The sequence below is a fragment of the Caretta caretta genome, chromosome 17, assembly GCF_965140235.1.
Source record: "Caretta caretta isolate rCarCar2 chromosome 17, rCarCar1.hap1, whole genome shotgun sequence".
In the NCBI taxonomy this organism is placed as follows: Eukaryota; Metazoa; Chordata; order Testudines; family Cheloniidae; genus Caretta; species Caretta caretta.
Genome location: NC_134222.1, coordinates 11,591,254 through 11,614,325, shown reverse-complemented (window position 1 = coordinate 11,614,325; position 23,072 = coordinate 11,591,254). Strand labels below are relative to the sequence as shown.

At 41.4% G+C, this 23,072-nt stretch overlaps 1 long non-coding RNA gene across 1 annotated transcript in view; it reads right to left on the bottom strand.

Annotated features, from left to right (window-relative positions):
- The window catches only part of LOC142069513 (uncharacterized), a 125,814-nt gene that overhangs the window by 68,044 nt on the left and 34,698 nt on the right, over positions 1–23,072 (bottom strand). The window contains exon 2 of the long non-coding RNA XR_012665368.1: positions 12,562–12,670. This is a non-coding gene — a long non-coding RNA (uncharacterized LOC142069513). The remainder of the gene's footprint in view (positions 1–12,561; positions 12,671–23,072) is intronic.

Genomic DNA, 23,072 nt, shown 5'->3' with positions numbered 1-23,072 from the left:
AGAACACTGAAACAAGGAAAAAACAAAGTAGATGGACGGAATCAGAGATCACTTTCCTGTTTTTCTTCTGTTATGTGTTATGTTCATGACTCACATAAGCAAAAGAGTAATACTTTTTTGTACAGCTGGCTTTGCTGTGGCTGTCCTTTTTCTCTCCCCTCCCTGTGACAAATATGTTCAGATTGTGTGCCAAAAATAAAAATCCGCTCTTGGTCTCCTGTAAGTAGGGGTCAAGATAACATCTGCTTTTCCTATTCTGTTTTGCACTTACCAGTATAATAACCATGTAGAGATTTCAACTGCTTTTGAAATAACTTAAGCAACTCAGAAGTCCAGCCCCGAATCAGTTCATTCTGCTGTCGCTTGTCATTATTGGGGTTTTTGTGTGTGTTGGGGGGGGTATTCTGCTGCTGTAGCTAGACAGAATATCCTTGGAATTTAGCAGTGGGCTTGATTGTGGCTTTGTCTATGCAAAGTAAATGTCCCCAATACCCCTGCATAGGCTTCCTAGACCTGGGGGTTGGGAATGCAGGAGTTAAGTGTGCGAGGTGTGCCTGCACACTGGGAGTGGAGTAGAATGGGCAGAGCTTTGTCTCCACCCCTCCCAGTGTGTTGGACAGTGCAGCTGAGCTGGTGGCAGGGATGTTGTAATTTACTGTCCATCTTGGCCAGCAGCAAATTATTAGCCTCCCCACTCAGAGCAAGGGGATTGTGCCTCAGGAGGATCTGTCTGATGCACAACACCTCCTGGGGCTACCCTTGGGGAGGTGCTGCTTGCATGGCACCTCTTGTTCAGGGCTGTGCCTAAAGCAGTGTTTGAGCGTGGGTTACGTGCCATGCTCTGGCAAGGGAAGCTTGTTCTGAGCTGGAAAGGTCCACCACAGCTGAAATTCCAGTACCTGCCACCACGGATGTGATCTCTGGGTGAGTGTCATGCCTCTAGATCTGTAAGGCTCTGCTGCTTGAGCAGTGAGGCCAGGTCTATTAGCTCATAGCCAGTTGCTAACTCATTAAACCTACATGCCATCCAGTCACTAGAGGAGAGCAGAGAGCCACACTGGGGGTTACACAAATCTTGTGCAATGTGTGGCACAAAAGCAACATGTGTTCAGCGCACGCTTTGTGGCAGGCACTACGGAAACTGTTTTATACAAGTAACCATGGGGAAGCATAGGTCTAAAAATATGGGTGAGGAGGTTTGGATAAAGTTAGAACTGACCTGAACTTTTGCCTGTCACTCAAATAGAACTTGAATCTAGCACGTTCTGTGGCTCATTGACGATCAATGATTCCTTCTCTCTCCCCCCCCCCCCGCCATGTGCCTCTGCACTTCTTGTTTCTGGAACCAAATGTTGGATGGGCTGAAAATAATGAGAAGCTTTTCTTGCAGTAGCATTTCTGACCCGATTTAGGATTAGACATTTCTCCAAGAGCCTATCCTCATGGGATTTCCAGTCTAATCTGCATGCCAAAGAGGTCTATAGTCAGATAAACAAATGACTTTCTAGTTGCTTTAATATTATGAAGTAAATGGTAAACAATACTAATCTTCTAATGTACTATTATTTTAGTGCTTGTAAGGGATATTTGCCTCATGTGGAAACCATGCAAACGTTGTGAGTTTGAAAGTTCAATTCTACCTCTCAAGTTGGGTTTGTATCCCACTTAGGAAAGAGAACGCAAAAAATAGGCGCAGAGGAGGGGCAGTGTGAAAAATAGAGACTATAGACTTGAGTCACTCCTAAGCAGAAGGATCCTAGGCGCTGACTCTGTGGGTGCTCCAGGGCTGGAACATCCACAGCAGCCCTAAGAGCCCATGGAATCAAACACAGCATTGCTTATTTTATTTATTTCTCACTTACCAGTTTTGCAGACAAGAATATAAAATCTCCTCTCATTCCCTTCCAAAGTCCTCTCATTAGGCCGAATTATGTTCAGTGAGGTCAACAGTGTCATTTTAAATCAGCAGTGATATGGGGTCAGACACAATCTGACAAGGTGAGTGTGTGCGTATGTATATATAATATATATTCCTTACTTGGTCATCAAATCATTTGTTAAGTTTTAACATCGCAGTGCAGCGTGCTACAATCTGTTGGATGCCTCCTGACATATAGAATCTTTTAGATGGTGATTTCTTGCCCAGGTAAGAGAAAATAACAGTAATAAATGCCACCATTACAGAAGAGATGAAAGGAAACAAAGATTTGCCAGAAGTTAGAGTGGAAGCAGATTACTAAGATCTTGAAATAGCCAATTAAATATTCTTTTTTCATAGGCTTTAATTTTTCGTTTGCAAACAGACTAATATTAATCTATTTGTTATGCGGGAGTAGTGCCCATTGGCCCCATTGTGCTAGGCACATAGTAAGAGACGGTTCCTGCCCTGAGGATCTTGTAGTCTAAGGTACCAAACCAGCAAAGACTCAGACATGTAATTAACTTTGCACAGTTGAGTGTTCACATATGCATGCATTTAACTTTGAGCACATGTGCAAGTCTTTCCAGCATCCATGCCTAAGAGTGTGTATGTGTTTTTTTTTTTTTTAATTGAGCTGGATCTAAGGTAAAGCTTAAGGTCTTTCTATTTCCTTCATCCAACCAGGTGCAATCTTTTTCATATTTCCCTCTCTGAGGAAGAGAATTAACTTACTTATCCATCCCTCTGGCAGCTTGGAATCCTGCAAATTATGAGGCTGGTCGCTTTTCCCCAGGCATATAACTAAATGGCCAAAGATCAAATTTTTTTGTTGGTAAAATGTATACAATTCCCTTTGCTGTAATGGGTGTTGTGTGCACACAACCCAAGTCAGAAAGGAAACTTCGATCCCTTAATCATGAGATTTGGGGAGGAGAGGGAAAATAAAAGGGAATGTTTATTTTTACACACCACTCCATCAATGAATTCAAGAGCTTAATACAATTCAAACATGCATAAAGAGATCTTTCACAGTTCCATAAGATTGGATACAAAATTACAAGGGGTATAAACCCTCTTGCCAGTTATTAATGCTGTCTCTAAGGTGCACAATTAAATAGGGTGACAGGCTTACCAGGATGTAAATCCTGGGTGTGAGCATCCCCACTGCAGATCCCTAATGGTGGTGTTGTGTTCTTAGATACAAATGGGTGAATGCAGAAACACTGAGGTCATGTTCCATGTGATGAGACACATTAGGATTCTTTCCCAGCTCTCTGTGTTAATAGTGGCAGACCTTGGCTGTCCTGTTCAGGGAATTGTGGGAAAGCTATTGGAAGATTACCAGTGTTTAAGTGTCTTAGCCTGCATCCTCACTGCAAACTGGGTGGGTTCTAGCCCAAGTTAAAGCAGAGTCTGGGTCCTAATCCACACCCCCAACTGCCCAGCTAGCATGGTCTTAAAACGCTTCCAAACCCAGGTTAGAGGTTTTTCAGTGTGGACAGTAGGGAGCTTTTGGTTAAAACACAGATAAGAATGTGGGTTAACTGTGCAGTGTAGACATATCCTAACTGTCTGGGTTAGGATAAAACTTCCCCTAACAGAAGGATATTTCACTAGTTATCCATTTTGGGGATTCCTGCACCTGCCTCTGAAGCATTGACTATTGGACTAGGTCAACAACTGGTCGGATCTATTACAGCAATGATTATGGTAAAAACAAATGGTAGTACGGCCCTCCATTTCCTTCTAACCAAGGATCAGCCATTCTAACCCTACTTTTTTTTTCAGGTAAAAACATTCCATCATTAACTCTACACACGAGATTTCTTTGACCAGTAACAATGGCTAACTTTCCAAGGCAAGGTTGTTGCTACATTTTTCTGTTCCAATACTAGATCTTATTGGATTTTTTTAATAGTTCCTGGACTGCTCAATCTACTAACTAATCTAGTTCAATCTACTTAATTAAAACAAGAAACCCAGTGTCCTTATCTAGTGTTTGAAAATTCCATGTGATCCTTGCAGATTGCTTATCGACTAACGATGATAAACGTTTCAGCAGTCCTTTCAGCTAGGCAGGGCCATTCTGATCAATCCACACCTGCTACTTGTCAGCTTCCTTCCTTATGTAGCAGACAGTCCATCTTTAAGTTAAATTTTATCCCCCCCGCCTCCCCCCCCCCAGATCTTCCTCCTGGTGCTCAGGAATTCAGTAGACACTGACTTCTCTCCTTGAGAGATCAGTTGGCTCAGGTGACAGAAGGTTCTTTAGCCTGTCTTCTCATTACTTTGTTCAACCTCTTTACTGTCTAAAGATCTTGCTTATGAAAAATTGTGATATATGCAGATTATTTTAATATCAAAGCAAGCAAATTATGGCGAATGACTACACTTTAACTTCTAATGATAGACATGACTGACACTTTACCCTCAATATTTTTTGTTTTTAGAATAATTTTTTGATAAGGTATCAGAGCCATGTAGTAAACATGTCTATAGAGATTTGTCCCATATTACAGTGCTTTATCAGATAATCCTGAGCTACTCAGCTCAAACAATGTTTCAGAACTGGAAACTTCTTGCCAAGATACCAACTGTGAATATTAAAAGGGATTGGGAGTAAGAAAGAAATCTTCAAATATTGTGTTTAGGTGGAGATTTAACCTAGCAATATCACTGAATCCCTTTGCTTGCTCACCTCATTTTATTTATATTAAAGGATTCTTGGCTGCATCTTAATTGTGTACATGAAATTATTGATATTTAGCAACTGTTTCTGTCCCCTTCCACTTCAATCAGCATTGCAACACACAGCTTGAATTAACTTGGCAATAATTTCTTATCTCCCGAGAGGCTGATACAACTAGCAAATCATGGATCAAAAGATGGTCTGTCCTTTTTCTAGACTCAGTGTCGTTGTCTTATGAAATGAAAGCCATTTCATCTGTCATAATGAAAGGATGGATTTTGAATGTTCAGAGCTCCAGCATTTGTTCTTTCAGTTTAAAAAGCATGTGGTGTGTGATTGTTAGTTAGGGATGAGAGATGTGTAAGAGACACAGTGGTTGCAGCCAACTCTCAAAAGGTTCATATTTATCCAAGTCTTCATGCCTTCCCAGTTTGGGTATTGTACTGCTGCTGAAACATCCTTGAAAATAGAGAGCCTCATGCCACTGTAACCCACTGGGCAGTGTGTGTGCCCAATCTGTAGAAAACTATGGGTCGATAACAGCTCTCAGAGCTCTTGAGCTCAAACTGTAGAAGCTCATGCTTTCCACGTGGGAGGTCCCAAGTTCAATCACATGTGCATTAGCCAAGAGGGTAGCTGCTGAACACTTTTCCCCAAGCACCAGTAAGTTACTTTCCACATACTCTGCACCTTCTTGGGGTTTGCTTTTTATTTTCTTACAAATAAGAAAGATTTGCCTGCCCCTTTGTCAGAGAGCCACTCCGATTGTGTAGCCCTGAGACCAAGTCAAAGAAAACCATCTGGTCTGCACGCTGGGGTGGAAGTCAGAATAGTTCCGACACCTCTCTTGCATGGTCCTAAAGTCTGACACTAGTGAGTCTTTAACTCCCAAAGGGAGGACATGTTTGGCACTTCATTGAAGGTGCTCATTGCCGTACAAGATGGGACCCCTGACCTAAATCTAGTAGCTGCACAATGATAATACTGATCAGAAATGAGCTCAAGATCTCTGCAGGATAAACCTGGATTTTGAGAAGGTTGCAATCCAAATGTCACAGCAGCCTCAACTTTAACTGGGCTGCTCTGAACACCCCCTGACTATGGGATATTCAAAACCTACATTCCCCCATCTGGTACCATCTCTTCTAACTAGAAATACTAGAAGTGAAATCCTGGCCTCCTCGGAGTTAAAACAGGTTTTCACCCTCAAACTTTCACTAGTTTTGAGGTCCTGGCTACCTGAGATACTATTCAGCTGGGATCAGGAGCGGCATTGCAAACAGATTTCCCCCACCCTTTCACTCAGCTTAAATGGGAAGGCACACACTGAAAGATTAACTCCATAATTTGTTCCCTGGCTTGTTTTGCCAGAGCCTGGATTTGATATCTTCCATGAATGCCACAAAATGCCTTTCTCTTGGCCTTATCCTCTCCTTAACCCACTTCCCCCCTGATGGAAAGGGTCACCTGGTACAGAGTTAGGAATAGAATCTTACTGGTATGGCACTGCCCTATCCAGTGTACCACACTGCCTCATGGTATGACGTCCCTGAGATTACCTACGTGACCCTTACCCTGTGCAGATTTAAATCCCCTCTAACAATCCACTTCTAACCACCTACTCACAGCAACTCAAACGGACTTGCAAATAAAATATCTATTGTTTCCTTTCCACTAACATCTGTCCACTTGTCTATCCATAGACAGTGAGCTCCTTGAAACACAGGGAGTCTTGGAGTGCATGGAAAACACCTGGCCCATACTGAGCAGTAATGTAAAGAAATTATACAGATTTAATCAGCGTAAAGATTGGCTGGAAATTGAGAGTTAAGCAACATGTGTCTTAACTCTCTCTAGGCTCTTCTACCTATATAAAGGCAGGAAGTAAGGGCTGAATGGCAAATCCCTAGCTTTTTGTTGTTTAGTGACTCTGTGTTGTAGTAGTTAGAAACTGGGGTTATTGTAATTAATACAATAATTGTATTGTCTGCTGGAATTCCCCATTTGCCATTGATTTAATTGCATGGTTGGGGGCATTTAAATGTTTGACATTGTTTAGCTGGGGTTAAACAAATCTTAAGATTGAGCTGCTTCAGAGTGAGGTCTGAGGGGCTTGCACTCCGATAGTGAAAAGATGCTCCCTGGTCTGTCTTTGACAGCAGAGTCCTCTCCTATGTTTATGATCCTACTTAATAGGCGACCTACAGGTCCATCATAAATATCCAGTACAGATAATCCGTATAGAATGCTGTGTGTGTCTCACGTTCATCTAACGTTTGATCCGTGCAACATGTGACTCCCACTACTTTAAGGGTAGAAGCACAGCACTTCAGGTTCAGTCCCCGGCTAATGACCCACAATACCAGGTATTACATAATGGGGAGGTGGTGGTAATGTTGATAACTGTGGCCATGGCATCCAGTCTTCAAATAATTGTCTATTCCATTCTTGGTGATTCCTCAGCCCCATGCATTGTATAACTCAAATGGACAGCACAAACAAGCTACATTTTTAAGGCAACTTTTAAATCTCTTGTCTATCAGGCATTTTTATTTCTTAGTATTTTGCCAACATTCCAGACAGATATTAGCACAGATGGCCATGCAGGGCCTGATCCAAAGGACATTGAAGTACATGGAAAGATGCCCATTGACTTCAGTGAGCTTTGGTTCAGGACCATATTGCTAACAGTTTGAATGTCTCTTCATAAATGAAGACTCACCTGGAGAGAGGAACTGGGTCCATGGATAGGAATATCTTCATGCCACTTAAAAAAAAAATCTATTCCACTGTGCCAATTGATGTGTGCACAGCATAAGAGGGACCGTGTCTGGCTATCTCATGGCTGTGCTGTAGTAGTTCTAATTTAACCTTTTGCAGTTTTGAATGTCTCTGAAGGACCATTTCTTCTGAAAACTAACTTTCATATCACTTAAGGTGCAGACTTGATAGGAGAATTTAAAGGCAATGAAGAGCACCAATTTGTCCTGATTTTTAATAGTGTGGTACAGAAAGTCAATAACCTGTCAAGTGCTACTCACTGCATTCAGCTAAAACAACTGCTTGAAGACCATGTCAGTCATGTACCATTGAGATCTAAACAGACTTAAATATAATTTTTAATTGCACACCCCAAATACACCTGGGGTAACCATGTCTCCAAATCCTAATCTGCAGAGGAAACCTAAGTGGTGCATAGTCCTTGCACTGGCTTTCTACACAAGATGAATACCACCTTCAGAAATAGAGCTGGCCAGGAATCTCCCAACAGAATGACATTCTGATGGAAAAGGCAATTTTTGCCAAAGGGGGATTTTCTGGATCATTTCAACAAATCAAAATGAAACCAGGTGCAAGGACTATCATCACTAAGTTCAGTTTTTAAAGGCTGTAATGGGATTTAAGTGGTATGCAGGCATTGTTCTCTGCACAGGAGTGTATTTCACCCCATGTTAATTGAAACTGTGTTTGACAGGAAGGAGAGAGATTTTTAATCCTATAATTTCAACTGGAGAAAGTGTACTTCACTTCCTGCCATAAACTGCTCTGCTATGAGGCTGTGCACCCTCAGGAAACTTCCTTATTCCTCCATCAGTGCCAGGTGGTAGTAAAATGATTCCTGTATTAAACTGTTTATGAAACATTTTGGTTTTGGGAATGCTGGAATGGTTGGTTTTTGAGCAAAAATGTCAAAACAAAATATTTCAGCATTCCCAAATAAGAGGTTTTTGTTTTTTTTCCTGAATTTATTTGGCAGAAAACTTGAAAATTTCAACTTTTTCCCACTTAGTAAATGAAACAAATGTTGAAATATCAGAATTTCCATTCTGTGGGAAATTCTGAAGTTTGTTTAGATCTGCTCAAAGTGGTTCTACACAACACTGTTTGTCTTCACTCTATTGTGCAAAGAAAGGTCTGATTTAAAGTAAACCGACTGGTCTGTAGTCAATATAGCTCTTCATTTCCCCTTCTAATTGAAAAGTGAGAGGAACAGTCATTCACAAAACCAGTAAATATTTCCGTGGGGGGGGTGAACGGGGGGGTGAAGCCTTTTAAGTAGTAGTGTGGCTTGCTTTTTTTATGTCGCAATCCAATAAGCCTAATAGTGTAAGGAACATGTCAGAGTTCAAGACATTGAGTTCACTTGTATCTGGAATTCTAGCAGCTTTGCCTCACTTTTTTTTTTTCTTTTCCCAAGAGATTAATTAAAATTAAGATTGACTTTTCCAAATGACAGGCAACACTCCTTGGTGTCACACCTATTGAGTACCTGATATGTTCTACTGATGTCAAGAATGTTTTCTGAGCCTCTGGTTTAGCAGCAGGAATCTACAGGGAGTCTAATTATAATTCCTTTGGTAATTAAAACAACAGATGTTATAATTAAAAGACTCCTCATTAAATCACTAATAACTGAAGCTTAAGGTGGGTTTTTAGTGAATGACTGCAATGAAAAATGCATGTGGGGGAGGAGAAAATGATTCACTCATGGTGTGTGTGTGTTTTTTTTTTAATCCCCCAATGAACTTCTTGAAGGCACCCCATTGAAAAATCAGATGGGGGAATGTTATACTTGGACCCAGTACAGAAGGAGGTAAACACCGCAAATAGCTTTGTCTAACTTTATTGTTCTGGCAACAAACAAGTGAGGCTCTGCACTGTGTACAGAGTGCCCAACCATTTAAAGGGCAGGACATCACAGGGAATATTCAGGAAAGTCTGATGCCGTTTATAAGAAAAGTGGCCATTTATATCACTGTTACACAGTTTTCGTAAATCTTGTACAAAGTATGTCATGTAAGGTATCAATAGAGGTACGAATTGCTAAGCATGATAGTCCAGTTTATATTCATGCATCTTTATATCTGAAATTATGAATAGTGGCTATGTATCTGTCTCAAACATGTTGAATGCCTAGGTGACACCCCCCAGGTAGATTTACGACAGGGCTAGACAGTTGTGTTGATGGCCCATTAGGACACTCGGTTCCATGTTTTACCAATAACTTTCCATGTTCATGTGACCCTGGACTCTGTATTGGGCCAGTAACTTTCCATGTACCTGGGCTGGGCTATAAATTGCAAGCTGTGACATCCCTGTTTTTTGCCTCACTCCTGCTCCAATTGTCTGGACTGTGGATTTAGAACTAAAACGAGTGTTTTGAGAACAATAGACTGAGGATCTTCCAACCTTTTGGAAGCTACCAGAGAGAATTTGCAAGCCAGCTGTCTATTCATCACTGTTCCAAACCTGATACGAGGACTTCATAATTGTGTGTGTATATATGATCTATTAACCATTTATAACTATTCTTAATCTTCAGTTTGGCTGACAGTGTGATATTTGGGTAAAATCTGAGATGTGTATTAATTTGGGGGTAAGTGTCTGATCCTTTGGGATTAGTAGAACCGCACATGTGGTGAAAAGGGTCTTCAGTAACCTGTCACTATATTAGACCTGTTTGTCTGGATGGGCACCAAGCGTTGGATTGCCTAAAGGGAACTGTTTGGCTTCTTGTTAACCAGTGTGGTGCTGCAGAAGCTCTTTTGTTACTGGCTTGGTGAATCTAATTATGGAATAACCACCAGTTTGGGGGGATTGTCTGACCTGTTTCTTGCAGTCTGCCCTGAGTGTGGCATTCTCAATATGGCCCATCCTAGGCACCAGTCACAGAGCCTTTGCCCTTAGAAGGTTGCAGATACTTGGAAACAATCAGGAGGGCAAGTAACAACTTATTCCTTTCTCTAGGGAGGGGATGAACCATTACAGGACAGTCAACCCAACATGCCCTTTGGGGGGGAGGAGGGGGGAAGAGATGAAATTTGCTCTTGGCAAAGAGCACATATAACTCCTGTTTGCTCTTTAGTACTGCACCCACTAGTCCTTAGACTAGGAACCAGAAGATCTGGGTTCTAGTCCCAGCTCTGCTGCTCTAACTACTGTGACACCTAGGCCAAGTTATGTCACATAGATTGTAAGCTTTCCAGAAGAGGAACTCTGTGTTTCTACAGCACCTAGCACAGTGGGGCCCTGATCTCCTCTCACTAGCACCTAGAGTTCCAGAGTAATACAAAGGGTAGATAAGCTTCACTTCAGCCCTATTTTGAGGGCTTAAGTGATGAGAGAGCTTGTGTGAAAACTTCAACCTGCCTGGGTAGCTGAAGTGTCTGACTTCTTGGAAAGAAGAACCTGGGGCTGTTTACAAGAGGTGTATGGTAAGTATCACAACCCAGGAACCAGCTGTCAAGGAGAAGCAAACGCCTTTCTTACAAGAAACTAGCAGAAGGACTTGAAACTTACTTTACACTGTCTGAGACACAATGAGTATTTGGGTAAGTGAATAGCTTTATCCCAATTTTCTGGCCACTTAGTCAGAACACCAACGAGTTAGACTCTCCAGGGGCTAATAGAAATGATGATGGAAGACTTTCTATCTTCTAATTAGTATCTGACTATTAGCTTGTCTGAGTCACATTGCAGACCTGGCAGTGGGAGGGCTTGCAGAATATTTCCAAAAGGAGGACCCGAGAAGCCAGCAGTTAGTAGCTTTGATTATAAAACTGGTGTGAGTTAGAACTGTGAGCATCTACCCATCTGCTGCCCAATTATTTAGCTTTTGGAGTTCCTCACAGTCAACCTAGTCTTGTCAAACCCTTAATTTGGGTCCTCAGCAAATGTTTCTTCACTTCAGCAGGTGGGTATTGTAGTTGTAAGAATGCTTAATAGAGATCTTGTAGGTGTTTGTCTACAGCCAAGCTCTAAGATACAACCGCATTTGCTCCAACCCCTCAGACAAACACCTAGAAGATCTCTATCAAGCATTTTTACAACTACAATACCCACCTGCTGAAGTGAAGAAACAGATTGACAGAGCCAGAAGAGTACCCAGAAGTCACCTACTACAGGACAGGCCTAACAAAGAAAACAACAGAATGCCACTAGCCATCACCTTCAGCCCCCATCTAAAACCTCTCCAACGCATTATCAAGGATCTACAACCTATCCTGAAGGATGACCCATCACTCTCCCAGATCTTGGGAGACAGGCCAGTCCTTGCCTACAGACAGCCCCCCAACCTGAAGCAAATACTCACCAGCAACCACAACCACACAACAGAACCACTAACCCAGGAACCTATCCTTGCAACAAAGCCCATTGCCAACTGTGCCCACATATCTATTCAGGGGACACCATCACAGGGCCTAATCACATCAGCCACGCTATCAGAGGCTTGTTCACCTGCACATCTACCAATGTGATATGTGCCAGCAATGCCCCTCTGCCATGTACATTGGTCAAACTGGACAGTCTCTTCGTAAAAGAATAAATGGACACAAATCAGACATCAAAAATTATAACATTCAAAAACCAGTTGGAGAACACTTCAATCTCTTTGGTCACTCAATTACAGACCTAAAAAGTTGCAATTCTTCAACAAAAAAAAACTTGAAAAACAGTCTCCAACGAGAGACTGCTGAATTGGAATTAATTTGCAAACTGGATACAATTAATTTAGGCTTGAATAAAGACTGGGAGTGGATGGGTCGTTACACAAAGTAAAACTCTTTCCCCATGTTTATTCCCCCACTGTTCCTCAGACGTTCTTGTCAACTGGAAATGGCCAACCTTGATTATCACTGCAAAAGGTTCCCCCCCCACCCCACTCTCCTGCTGGTAATAGCTCACCTTGAGTGATCACTCTCGTTAGTGGGTATGGTAACACCCATTGTTTCACGTTCTCTATGTATATAAATCTCCTCACTGTATTTTCCACTGAATGCATCCAATGAAATGAGCTGTAGCTCATGAAAGCTTATGCTCAAATAAATTTGTTAGTCTTAATCTAAGGTACCAAAAGTACTCCTTTTCTTTGTACCTACCATGACAGGTTTCAGAGTAGCAGCTGTGTTAGTCTGTATCCGCAAAAAGTACTCCTGTTCTTTGTACCTACCATGTTAGGAATGCAAGCAGACTGAGAAATGAAGGAAAAGGTTTTCCTGAGTCTCCAGCAGAGTATCTGCTCTGACACATGTTCAGGAATCATCTTTGGCATTCAGGCCCTAGGCAGAAACAGATACAGAGTGGATCAATGAGAAGCTGCAATACAGTGCTTCTGTCTTCATTTACTGCTACTGAAAAGAGATCTTTTACCTGGGGGAAGTAGAGTAGGAGGAGGCAAACTCAGATAAATATATTGAACATCTGTAGGCTTACGCTGCCATGAATTGTAATGGGGATTCCAGTATAAATCAAGATCTTCAGAAGTTTATCACTTGACCAAAAAAACCTAGCTTGGGGTGACAAGACTTACATGGTCATTTCCTAAACAAGAAATTAATTTTATCTAACCCTTCCAAATGATCTGGGTGGCTACGCATAACAAGAACTTGTAACTTTCTTCATCATTCATACTCTCATCCTCCCCTGCCCCAGTTGTTTTTATACCGTCTTGTCTTAATTTTTGGCTTTCCATCCTATGTGAACACAGGAATTATTTGGAACAGAAGATAAGGGCCTTTGCCTGAATAATGTCTAAGAAACCGGGACTGTACTTTATGTCCATGCAGTGCACAGCGCAATGGGGCCCTGCTTCTGGTGGGGACTGAAAATATTGACATCAAGGAACAAAAATACGTCTAAACATTAAGAAACTTGGTGGTCTTAATAATTAGTTTCCTATTTTTGTGTGTAGAAGGGCAAAATTTTAGTACAAGTCCCACTATCATTAATGGGAAGGGGACTCGGAGGTAAAAGATGCAAAAGTGAATATTTTATTTATTCATGTTGCAAATATAGGTCTTGGTTCATAATCCTAATGAAGACTCTAATCACTCATAATTTCCATTAATTTGATATTCAGTGCTGGCAGTAACTTGTGCAACTGCATTGATATCAATAAAAATACACTGACTTACACCAACGGAGTAGCTAGCCTGGAAAGACTACTTGTGCTTTTCACTAAAATACCCACCAATCGTTTAGTCTTCTAAGCAGAACAGGGACACCAAGGCTGAAATTTACCTTGTGCAGACAACCCACATATGGGCAATGCACCCCCTATGTCCACAAATTAGGCTATAAGTACTTTCTAGACCTTGTGCCAGGCCTCTGCAGAGTGAGCATTTCCCCCTCAACCCCTGTTAAGGATTCAGAGTTTTGGTACTGGCAAAAAAACCTGTCACCTAGACGTGTGATTGTTTTACTGGTGGCTACACCAGTATAGACCCTACTGTGGATGCAGTTTTACCAGCATAAAAGTGCCTTATGCCACTATAGCTTATTCTTCTTCCCCTGCAGGAATACTCTATACTTACTGCATTCACATTGGGATGGTTGCGCTGCCTTAACTGTATTGATATAGTTAAAGGGGTACAACTTTTGCGTGTAGACAAGCCCTAAGTGAAATTTACCTCCGTGCAGAGGACCAGCACAAGGCCAAGCACCACGTACCTCCCACTTAACCTATCCAAATAGGGCTTAAATTGGACTTACTTGATCTATAGGACTTGTGCTATCCCTCTGCACTGAGGTGGATTTTTAGTATCAATGACTTGGTCATTTAGCCTTCACGTGCAATTTTTAAAGGGTGTTGGTTTTTTTGTGGGGGTCGGGGGAGGGAGTTAATTCTGTAAATCATTAGTACTGAACAAAACTAGGAACATCTTTCTCTTGAAGCAAATAGGAATATGAGCCCTGGCTTTGCAGGAGCAATTTGATACAGCATAATCATGGGGGGCATGACCTTTGCTATATAGTTAGGTTTTGGTTTTTGTTGTTTTTTTCAATCAGTAAGACATCACTTCTATTGACATCAGCCTCTAGCTAACATCCGAGAGGGGAAAAATGTATGAGGCTTTTCATTTCTCACAGCTTCCACTAGCAGTGTGACCTATAGACACACTCAGCCTGATGGAAACCCAGGGCAATGTCAACTTGTAAACCCATTCAACCATAAGCAACCCCAAAGAGCCAGCAGAGAGAAATAATCTAATCTTCCAAAGTTCATTTTAAGACAACACAATGTTGAATGTTACGGAACTGAAGAAGTCAGCCTTGCTGTCAAGCATGTTATGCACACATTATTAAAGGAAGCGGGATGTACTGTGAGCTGCCTAGCAGGATTTTTCAAAGATCGTGCTACGCTTTACAGATATTAAAATATTTTGCAGGAAGACTTCTTATCCAATAAGGGATTCTGCATTGGTATCCATGGAAACAATGGGATGTGTATATACATCTAACCACAGTAATGTGGGGGAGAAAATTAAGGTTGTGCTGTTCCTACCAGGGGCTTACAGCAGCAAAGTAATGCAGCGAGAGCTGTGAAAGAATGCTGCTACAAAGGTTGAAATGGCAGGGTCTTCTGTGCATATTTCTCAATGTCCCTGCAGTAATGTAGGGAATTTGTCTTTAAAATTTATGAATTCTATATGAGATTATGAACTCTGTATGTATCTTTATCTTGCAAGCCCTCACATGCAAAATTGAGTTTTGTGCTTGTGCTTTACTATCATGCTGGACTAAAGTTCCAAAGGGGGGTGTGTGTGATGGTTAAGGTTATTAAATCCATGCAGGCTAATCCTCTATTCAACTACAAACAGACAATAGGCAGGCTCCCAACCAGGAGGACTGTTTTGTCAGGGGAGAGGTTGCCTGGCAAATGAATCTAAGGCTGGACTCCTGAGGTGGCTGATTTGGGAGTCACCTAACAGAGGGACTGGAAGGTTATAAAAGGGTAGGGGATGATCTGGTGGGGGAGGGGTCCTTTGGCCATTTTTTTTCACTGGCTCAAGCAGAGGGGTGTGTTTAAGATATAGAGCAGTGGTTCTCAAACTTTTGTACTGGTGACCCCTTCCACATAGCAAGCCTGTGTGCGACGCCTCCCCCTTTACAAATTAAAAACACTTTTATTTACATATATATAATTAACACCATTATAAATGCCAGATGCAAAACAGGGTTTGGGGTGGAGGCTGACGGCTCTTGATTTCTCCCCACCCCCCCCCCAAGTAATAACTTCATGAACCCCTGAGGGGTCCTGAACTCCAGTTTGAGAACCCCTGGTATAGAGAGCCTGAAGGGTTCCAGAACTCAAGAGGAAATGCAATGTGGACTGGCTGCATCCCAAGAGTGCCCAGAGGGCCTAAGACAGTGGGAGTGCCTGAACTCCTTTCAGACACACACCAGGGAATTTTAGCAGTTGTATCTCCTCTCAGCAGCCTTGTGAGTGGCCAAGAGTAAGGACTCAGGTAGGCCTGTGACAGTCCTCCCCAACCCTATGCCAAATATAGGGCCCAATCCCTCAACCTTAATTCACACATGTTCTCTGGAGTAATTCCATTGGCTTCAAACATCACATTGTGTTGAAATAGCACTTGAATCTTCACCAGGGCCGACTGTGTTTAAGGAAAGATAATTTAATGTCCAGAAGAATCACTAATGGAGATGAGCAGAAATGGAATCAAAAAAGAACTATCACCAGCTCACATTTTATAAAAGTATAAAATCTACGATTTTTCTCTTAAATCCTGCCTTAATGATGTGCTTGTGAAAAGTCTTAAACAACTTTCATGGTGGTTTTTTAAAAATAGGGTTTCAGTTTCCAATCCTGTCATTTGATATTTTTCACCCACTGGGACCACTCATTGGATTAGTGTTGTAGAATATGGCCAATATTTAATAGACTTAAAGTGAATCTTATTCCTGGGGACAACTTTGAACTTTTGCCCTGAGTATTAGATGAGTGAGCTAAGTGCAAGACAGGAAGTCAATGTATTCATGTCATACTAAAGCAGGGTGTCATGAAGTCAGAATCAAGCCCTTTCTACTCATTCTGAGCAGTAAAAGATGGGTCTTCTCCTTTTGAAGTGAGACAACTCTTCATGACTTCAGGTGCCTTGAAATCCAAAGTGTCACTCCTGTAAGTAGTCATTACTAATTACACCACTATACGATTGTGCAGCACTATTGGAAAGTCACATCCTTCCGTCCACCTACCTGCACAGCTTTCTTTTCAGTCCCTTGCTGTCTCTTTTCACCAACTCTGACAAGACTGCCCATCCTCATCACCAAGTCAGCCACTCCACCCACTCCACTTTCTCCCATAATGTTCCTCGGGAGATGCCATTGAGTGACATCTAGCAGCAAAAGGTAGTCTCCTCTTTCTGATAGATTCTGGACTTGCATTCCAGTATAAATCTTGAATGGGGGGGGGGTCTCCTGTCTAGAATGCACAAGATCTTGTGTGTTTCCAGTCTCATTATGTATCAACATGTTGGGTGAAATTCTGGCTGAAAGAAATCCAGAGGAGTTTTGCCATTGACTTCAGTGGGTCAGGATGTCACTCTTTGGGTGTTCAGCCTCTCTCAGGATTCAACCAAAGAGTAAATAAGCTGCAAATGCTCAAATTGCTTATCTATTTGGTCATGGCTCTTATGGATATCAACATAAAAAACAGTTGGCCATAATTTGTTGCAAACAAGTAAGTAATTCAATTGATCCATCAAAACAATGCATTAAAACTTGCTTTCAAGAAGTCCTCTTCTTCCCCCCCACCCCCATCTCAGGTAAGTCGGACAGGTACATAGCAGTACTTTTTACATCTCTAGAAAATAGTTATGCTGTTGGGAGTAAATCTTTTTCAATTAAGAATTCTGGCAGAAACATGTCTTGTCTTTCAGCATCATTAATATTTTCCCTTTGATATTAGTCAGTGCTCCTATCTTTAGAAAATTAAGATCCATGTAATTAGGGATGTCAGCAGTTAGAAAGATGTATTTGGCTCTGAATTGACACAATTGAACTCTTAACTTTTTAAATCAACATACAGACACGGAGGCTAGAATGCATTTCTGGAGGAAACTTTTTTTTCCCCAGGCTGGCTTCCTTTGACACCTGCTGAGAAATCAGATCTGATGTCCTGTTGAATGACAAAACGGTTTGTTTTCTATCTTCCATTATTTGTTTGGTTTGCTGGGGAGAGTTAGTGAGTTGTTGTCTTCTGGTTATTTATATGTATGGATACATTCCGTATCTGCGTGCACGTGTGTATAATAGAATTTTAACTGATACATAGATATGTTAACACTGCAATTCCCTGAGCAAGGCATTACCATTGTGAACCAAAGGTGGTGGTTGCCTCAAGCCAGATTCTGTTCCACTTAATTCTAGTATATTCCTAGAAGAGCCCCAATGACACCAAGTGGGGCTCTTTGTGGAGTAGGATGCTATCCATGATGAGTGAATATATTTGAATCTGGCTCTTAGGGACTATCCCTGTACTTAGAGCTGGTTGGATGTTAAAAATAACTCCTTCACAATTGGGTCACTACAATGCGTGGCTTCCTACAGTGAAATCCCAGCTCTACTGAAGCCATGGCAAGACTCCAATTGACTGAGGAGTCAGAATTTCACCTTTTTTCCCTTATGGAAAAGTCCTATAGACCTTCATAAGGATCAAGTCAATAGGATAAAGACTAAGCTGATCTGTAGTGTTTCCCCACACCATCTTCTAGAATTCTACATAAATGTTATCATATTCTGTAAAGAGGGTGTTCCAAAAGACCTGTAGAAAGATTCACTTCCTCTATTGAATTCTATAGGATTTGTTCATTAAAGTCTAGACTGTTGGGGAAATTGCTTGGGTGTGCATATGTTTGCAAATTCTCATGGTTTCACGGATGTTTACCATGAATTATTTTATTCAGAAATTTGTACAGGGAAAGTCCAATGTCATATATTTGGGCATAAGCTTTCATGGGTAAAAAACCCCACTACTTCAGATGCATCTGAAGAAGTGGGCCTTTTTACCCACAAAAGCTTATGCCCGAATAAGTGTTAGTCTTTAAGGTGCCACTGGACTCCTCATTTTTTTGTGGATACAGACTAACATGGCTACCCCTCCGATACTTGGCACTATCAGATATTTTATTCCTGTTGTACTGATGCTTTGGGAGAGGCCCAAAACATGAACAAACTAAAATGTACCGGCCACTAACGGCCCAGGCACTCCAATTCAATGTATCAAAACTATTGCTGATGCGCACCAATGAGGCTTACTATGGGCTTAAAATCTGGGAATGAAAATAGCAAGTAGGGCATGTGAAAGGCATCCTCCTACCTGAATCAGAATAATAATAATAATCTTCTGAAGTGCTAGGGACAAAGACAAAATTCATTAAATGATGTAGAGCAAGAGGGAAAATATTGCCTTGATGGGATTGTCCAGCAACTTTGAGTCCCAGTAAGGTGTAAACGTACACAGCAAATTGATAACTGTTTTAAATATTCAGGCAGCACTTAGTAAAACATCTGCAAGAGAGCTGAGCCAATGCAACAATAATAGAACAACATTACAGTGCTCAGAGTGATGGTAACCAATTCTCCCCCCCCCCCCTTTTTTTTTTCTTTTTTGAGACTAAGAGCCTGAAACTGCAAAGAGACAGGATTACGGCACAGTTGTAACATAATGATTGTTACTTATTCCTTTAGCATTCATTATTGTTATATGAATCATAATGAACTCATCTGGCATTAATATGAATGTAAAATGCAAATCCATGCAAATTCCTATGTAATTCAGCATCATTTTAATGTACCATTAAACTCCTTCATGAGTTCCCTGTGATCTGAGGTCTTGCTTTAAAGAGACTGGCTATTACTGAAATATAAAGAAGCTATTGGGTACCTTATGGGACTAACAGAAGGTAACAATTAGTCATTCCGAGTGACTATTAAAGCAGACTTCTTAATTCAAAAATCAAAGCTAAGTAACATGGGGATGATGCATAATTCTAGCATCATTTTATGGTCCACTTACTTTCTTTTACAGCTTAGTAATCATGTCCGATTTGGGATTCTTTACCTGAAAATCCTTTTTACTAGTCTTCCTTCATGGCATAGACACACCTTTGCAAAGATGGATTGATTTATTTTACTTAGATTAGGAGGCAAAAAAGAGCTCTCAAAACCTTCCTGACCTGCTTTCTTTAAAAATAAGTGAAGGGGTAAAACATGAGGACTGTCAGCTAAATTCTGAACACGCTGCTTTCTGTGTAGCTAAGCAAATTGCCAAGGGTGAGAAGGCCAAAGGAAGGGGGGCAGGCAGAGTGGAATGATGAGGTAGAGAACTTGAGGGTCAAGAAATGAACAATTGAAGGGAGAATATCTGTCTCCCTCAACCCTCTGGGTCCTGGTTTGTCTGTAGCTTTTTTAAAATGTCCTGATTGGGGATAGTCATAAATAATAAGACTGGAATGGAACTCGAGGTCATCTAGTCCAGTCCCCTGCACTCATGGCAGAACTAAATATCATCTAGACCATCCCTGACAGATGTTTGTCTAACCTGCTCTTAAGACATCTCCAGTGATGAAGATTCCACAACCTCCCTGGGCAATTTATTCCAGTGCTTAACCACCCTGACAGGAAGTTTTTTCCTAAAGTCTAACTGAAACCACCCTGGCTGCAATTTAAGCATATTGCTTCTTATTAACCTCTGAAGATAGGACAACAATTGACCTCCCTCCTTGTAACAACCTTTTATGTACTTAAACTGTTATCCCCTCTCACTCTTCTCTTCTCCAGACTGAAAAAATTGTGTTTGCTCAATCTTCCCTCATGTGTCAGGTTTTCTAGACCTTTATCACTTTTGTTGCTCTTCTCTGGACTTTCTCCAATTTGTCCCCATCTTTCCTGAAATGTGGCACACAGAACTGGACAAAGTACTCCAGTTGAGGCCTAATCAACATGGAATAAAGTAGAATAATTACTTCTCATGTCTTGTATCATCAAGAGTGTTGTAAGCATCCAAGAATGTTTGTTTGCCCCCTCAAAAAAAAAAAAAAAAAGCGGTGTTACACTGTTCATTCATATTTAGCTTGTGATCTACTATGACCTCACCCCCCGATCCTTTTCTGCAGCATTCCTTCCTGTGGCAGGCATTCCCTTTTTAAGCTTCCTCCCTGCAGGTGGCACAAGCCTTGCAGGTGTGTCTAAGCCCAGAAGAGCTCAAACTTCCTCCTTACTAGGCTGTCAGGATGCCTATCACAACATCTTTAACACAATAGGATCCTATTTTTGGACTTAGTGATCCCAAAGGTAGTGAAACTAGCATTTTACACCACTGCCCATGCATCCTGTTCTATTGACATTTCCTGCAAAGTTTTAAAAAACCTCCTCTTTGAGAACTTTTGCTTCTGTCATGCTTTATTTGGGCAGGCGGAGAAGGGGATTTCTGTTTTTACCAGACATATTTTTCACACAGTCAGGATTTTTGTTGTTTAGGCATTTATTGCCTAAGGACCTCCTGGTTCCCACTGTCACAGGGCACAGATTACAGGGATCCCCAGGGTCTGGTATCTACATACTAGTTGATGAAAGTGACATGTAAGGTCTCTACTGAAAGCCTGTGACATGCTGGTTATCATAATCACTGTGAAATGTGGATAATATGTAAGGAGAAAAACCTGTTCTTGGGGCTGTTCACCAAAAGGTGAGAATTTTTTTTTTCCCTTTTCAGGCAAGAGATGTTTGTCTGGCTACGTAAAAATTTTGTATTGTATACCTCACAATAAATGCCTATTTGAAATCACTTGATTAATATTTTGCTCTGATTGTAAAGTCTCCAGGGGAGAGTATAAACAGGAAAACACAAGCAGCAGGCTTTCACTTGTTGGCAAGTGAAGACAATGGATTTTTGGACTATAATTGTAGAGGCAGACACATGCTTTTTGCATCTCTTCACCGAGGAGGCAAAAGGACAGCATGACGTGCCTCATGAATGGAAGATCACAGCCAAGCCTCACTGTGATACACTGAAGGGATTTGGGGTGAGGTTTTGGTCAGTATGACAGTCTTGTTAGTTAAATTAGGCTCTAGAAAGTGTGTGGTGGATTTTTTATATGTAAAACCCTTCATTTTCTGTGGTCAAGTGTGTAGGGTTTTTTATATGTAACAATTCATTTCCATTAATTCTACTTGCTGCTTCTCAAATCACTGATCTTTGTTAAACTTGTTTTTCACTATAAACATATAAGTGGAGCTGTGATCGAAGTTGTAACTGGTAAACTGTAGGTGTACTGTTCCTTTAGGAGCAGAGGATCAGGGGCTGGGTACTCCAGGGTGATGCTCAGAAGACTCTGGAGTTAGATCGTGCCTATGCTGTGGGACCCAGGGAGGCCCAGAAGGCTGTGCTTGTGAAGCCCGAGACTGGTGGTTGGTGAACTGACAACTGGCATAGACAAGACTTCCTAACACTAAGTGTAGGTGATAGCAGGGTGCCTCACAGCCCTGGCTCCTCCCAAGAAGTGTTAGTTTTCATCTGCTTCTGATGTTGGTTTACTTTCCCCCCTCCCAGTTGAGCCCCAAACCTGCTAGTCTCGTTTAAACAAAATTCCCATTGAAAGCAAAGGGGAACGCTGTCTGTTCCACACTTGCAGAACGGTGATGGTGGGATTAGGTCTGTTGGGTTGGGGGAGTGTAATATTTCCTCTGCTTGTGTGGATATCAGGGGAATGACTTAAAAATGAGCTCTGCATGCTTTATTTACTCCTCTGGCAGATTCATATTTTCCCAGTTAACTCTGGCCAGCTCAGCTCCTGCAAACTCCACATTCCTGGCTAGTTTGTCCTTCCTTTAAACTGATTCTGCAAGGTGCTGAGCGTTTCTGAGGTGCCCGCAAGACCCGCTGACTTGGATGGGAGTTGAGGGTGCTCTGAACCTCTCCAGCCTGCTTAGCAGCATACAGTATTGACACCTTTCAGTGTTTGACACCATATGATGACACCATGTACAGTGTAACTTGTGGACACTAGCTACACCTAAAACATAGTCTTCCTTAGAGAAATATCAGGCTGTAAAGACTTTAATACACAACATGCAAAAATAATGGCACAACAGCTGACATTCAACATTTCTCCTAGATCTACCTGAATATACATTCAGCAAAACCGAACTAGCAAGACCATTTACAACAGCACTATATGGTGCCTCCCAATAACATTATAACAGATGTATATTAGCACCCTTAGTGGAACTATAGACAACAATTCCTTGTCCCATTCTCTGACTGCTGGGACTACAGAATCTGTATTAACTAGCACTTTCACATAATGGATGTAAAAGTAATGTCACTGGGACTTGCATCCTGGAGCAGTCCACAAGGAAATGGTAACTGTGGTAACACCACTCAATCTCCCCCCTTGCCAGTCTGCCAAAGTCATCCATATTCTCATTAGAGCGAGGCAAATTTTCTGACAGAATATTCTTGCATTGGAAAATGCCAATTAAATTTCATTTGAAAAAGAGATCCAGATGAAATGTTTCACTAATGTCAATGTTCCGTTTGATCTTATCAGAATGGAATGTTTCAAGTTTTCATTTGAAAAAAGTCAACACCAAGTTGATTTTATATTATAAAGTTCAAAACAAACATTTTGTTTCAAAGTGATTTTTGGTTGAAAATTG